The following is a 4,517-nucleotide window of genomic DNA, read 5'->3' as shown; positions in this document are numbered from 1 at the left end:
CCAGGGACTGGGTTTGGGGTAAAATGGAACTGGTTTCCTAAATAGTTCTCAGGTCGAACAATCCAACCATCCGGGTCAACGGCGGTTCAAAAACCATGGTAGTTATAAGCTGGTCCAATTCGGTTTTGGTTCTGAATGGACCCGACCTAAACCTAGTTACTAGAGCCTAGCACTTACATGCAAATAATCATTCCCAATTTTAAACCATGGTTTTAAAAAATGACCTAGAAGCATAACCGTTCTAGCCATCGATTTTCGATTTGACAGTTCGACCGTCTAGTTCGAACAAACAACCCATTCTAATAACAAAAATAAAAAACAATTAAAAACAAAAATGGCAAAAAACCATTAAATAAGTCGACAGGTTGATGGTTTGACCTCCCAAGTCAATGGGTCATTGACCGATTCAACGGTTTTTGACCAGGTACATGGTTTGGGTATAATGAAACCGGTTACCTAGACGATTCCTAGGCCGAATGGTCTGACCATCCCAGTCAATGACAGTTCAAAAACCATGGTAGTTATAAGCGGGTCCAATTCGGTTTTGGTTCCAACCGGACCCGACCAAACACAACCCAAACCTAGTTACTAGAGCCCAGCACGTACATGCAAATAATCATTTACAATTTTAAACCATGGTTTTAAAATGACTCAGAAATGGATTTGTTTTGGCCATCAGTTTTCGGGTCGATGATTCGACCATTCGATTCGAATGGACGGCCCGTTCTGACAATAAAATCTAAAAAAATAATAATAAAAAAATAATGGCTAAAAACAGTTGAACGGATTGACAGTTCCACCACTCGGGTCAACGAGTTGGTGGTCAGTTCAATGGTTTTTGGCCAAGGACTGAATTTGGGGTAAAACGGAACCAGCTGCCTGAACGGCTTATGAGCTGAACGGTCTGACCGTTCGGGTCAACAATGATTCAAAAACCATGGTAGTTACCCGACCAAACCCTACCCAAAACCAGTAGTTACTAGAGCCCAACACTTACACGCAAATAAGCATTCACAATTTTAAATTTAAATAATTCGTTTCGAATAATTATTTCTAATTTTTATAGGAAAAATAACCATTCCCAATTTCCCACGTTTTTTCTATTCGCTCCATTGTATCCCAAAATTTTCCCTCCATTACCATTCGGCCTCGAGTGGAACATGAATAACTCACGATTTCGACTTCCACTTGGCCTCATCCGCTTCAAGTGTGACTTGAATCCAAAAGATGATCAGAAATCATTTTCTTCATTTATTATCACTTGCCTGCTATTCCATTGGAGGTATAGAGGTTAGTCTCTCTCTTTTTCTCTCTATTTGTTGGTTAGTTGTTACATTCATATATTACATTAAATCGGAGAAGCAAAAGAAGAATACGAGATCACCCACCTGGATATCTTTCTATGCCGATAATGTCTTGATCATTATAAGGTTTTAGTGTTAGAGAAATATTTTATCGATCCGGTAGTTAGTTGTTTGTGCTTTGTTGGTCTATTCAAAAAGAGAGGAACCAAAAACCTTTACAAGGAAATCTACTTAGCTAAAATCCATTAATAGGAAAATTGAGTCTACCTTCAAAATTTGGGCATTGGGTCTTTTGATTTTTGATATTTTAATTGCAGGCTTTGCTGGTTGTAAGTTAGACTACTTGTCCCATGGCTGGGACAGATTACTTTTTTAATCACCTTTACTGTTTAGGAAGGATATTCAACTTTGTTTCTTTTCAATCCTCCTATGCAATGCCTTTTATTTGGCTGGAATTTCAGATTGAGAAAACTTAACAAAACAGAGAGCTAGATTTGACTTTCAGATTTCAGAACTTTGAAATAATCGGATTATAAAACCTTTCTTTGCACATTAGATTTATCTATTTTCCTCCTCTCTTTCAAATTTCTTATAGAACCAAACAAAATAAAAAAGAAAAAGAATAAACATTTTATCCATATAATTTAGGTAACATGGATATCCAATGTATTTACACTTCATATTGAAGAAAATTATTCTATCTGAGTAAATCATTTAAATAGTTTTTTCCATAAACATGTGTGGATTTGGACAATGATAAGGAGCAATTCCTCTTCCAATTGCGCAAGCTGCAATAATAGAGGCAAAACAACTGTTATTGATGAAACCACGGAGATGAAAAACAATACATAAATAGAACAAAGATTTTAATGACAATTATAATTTTATAGCACACAATATAAAATAAAAATTAGGATCTTTTGACAAGTGTTTCCTTCCCAATAGGTCTTGTAATCTTCACTTCAGCTACAAGTTTCAAATCACCTACAAATACACAAGTTTCACCAACCAAAAAAAAAAACATAAGTTTAGGAGTTTAAGTTTAGGAAATCAAAGACCTATTGATGGAGTGGGCATAGATACCAACTAAGGGAAATAGCACTTTCAGCCACATATCATTTCAATAATAATAATAATAAAAATTCATTCAAGAAAACCAAATGCTAGCATCACTAGATTGATAACCACATAGAGCTTATAACAACAAAAGACATAACACCCCATAATGCCTTGTTTTGTAGACAACCCATGTTCACATTTAATCCTCTTGTGATTTTAGGATTCTATTATAGAGAAAGCCTATGATATATTAATAATACTTAAAAAATCATAGAATTTTGAGGGACAATGACAACTTATTGGCTCAAAACATTGATGGAATATTATAGATGTTATATTAATAAAAAATGAAACTTGATCCAGAACATAGTGGGTATGTTCGATTGTTTGGATTTGGACCAACTCCATCAAAAGTTTGGGGCAAAAAAGGAGAAAATGGTATATTGAAAATACAGAATGAAAAATTACACAAGCAATTAGAGGAGGAAAGAGCAAAAAAAGAACAATTAAAGACACAACAAGACCAAATACAGTTGGTCATAACTTCATTATTGGCTAATCTTGCTCAAAATGGAACTATCGACTTGTCAAATATCTTATGTGGATCGACTACAGCATCGCAGGTAATTTTTTCTAAGTAGATTTATTTAAAGTTTAAATTAAGTAGTTTTTTTTTTAAGATCGTAATTAATAAAATTATTTATACATTATTTTTTGCAGGAGAATAATAATGAGGGTGCTAGTGCTTCTGAAAATCAAACGCTAGAAAAACAAATTTGATGAGAAAAAATTTCCTTTGAGACTAGCATTTTTTATTTAAGTGTTACTTTTTTGTATATACTTTTTTTTTAATCTTAATCTTTGATGATTTGAATATGTTATCTTTTAGAATTGTCTATTGATTGAATTGAATGAACAAATGAATGATCATAATAAATTATATGTAAAATATGTTATATGGATGTAACATAATGAAATTAATATTGATAATAGTTCCAATTATGTGATCATTGGCAACAATCGTATTACTTTTAAATATGTGCAAATTTTCTACTAATTACAATTTACAAATTATTTATAACAATTAAAGATATAACACTAACTAAATGAATATTGACAACTATTTTTAATTGTAATTAAATACAATGAAGAGTAATTAGTGAAATCAGTAACAATTATTCGCTTGTTGCTAATTTAAGAATAGTTTATAATTACTGTTGCTAAAATTATTATAGGCAATAATTTATTGTCTTTATTTCAATGAAAATTGTTACAAAAGATAGTTATAAACAATAATTGATCAATTGTTGCCTATGCTTTAGCAACAATTAATGTGCTTGTTTCTACTAATATATATAACTATATTTAGCAAATTATTGCAAAAATGACTTTTTAACTACAATCAATAGTAATTGTTCCAAATAATATATATTGGGCCACTTAGCAACAATTATATCCACTATTGCTATATATATCTCATCATTAGCAACAACAATTGATTATAATTAAAAACTTTTAACCATAGCACTATGGGCAACAGCCAACCTAGTTGTAATTAAAACCTTTAGGAACAACAAAGTTGTGGCTGTTGCTAAAAGTTAATTTTCTTGTAGTAAGGAATCCAGAACTCAAGACTCCTTAGCTCTCTTTGGAGATTCTTTTATCTTCTGTGGCTTCGCCTGAGTTCCTTGGGTGAATTTGGCTTCCATTCGGTGACCATGTTGTTATTTTCCCTATTTTCTTTTCACTTAACCATATTTCGAAATAGGCATTTTCATAATTGTATGGAACAAAATGTTGGAATCTGGAAATGTAGGGTAGTTCTTTACCCCAAACTTTTATTTGGGGACCTAAATATCACTATCCCTAAAGTATAGGGTAAGCTCGATGTATTTTAACCCAAAAAAATCCACTTCTTTTTTATTGTTAAGATATATAATATCAAAAGCCATAAACAGCATATTAATCGTTTGATCAGGAAAAAAAAAAACACTCCAGCATCTTCAACCCTACAGTGTAACCAGTAATAGGCCGATTGAATCCCTAGCAGTGATTATGTCTCACCAAGATGGTGTTTGGTATTCATGTAGTTTTTCAGAGCAATGGTGCCTTTAGCTCAGCATCATAAATGTATTTAACCAAAAAAAAATGCAA

Source organism: Nelumbo lutea, chromosome 1, assembly GCF_056320005.1.
Source record: "Nelumbo lutea isolate HS-2025 chromosome 1, American lotus-T2T, whole genome shotgun sequence".
Lineage (NCBI taxonomy): Eukaryota > Viridiplantae > Streptophyta > Magnoliopsida > Proteales > Nelumbonaceae > Nelumbo > Nelumbo lutea.
This window is presented reverse-complemented; position numbering follows the sequence as displayed.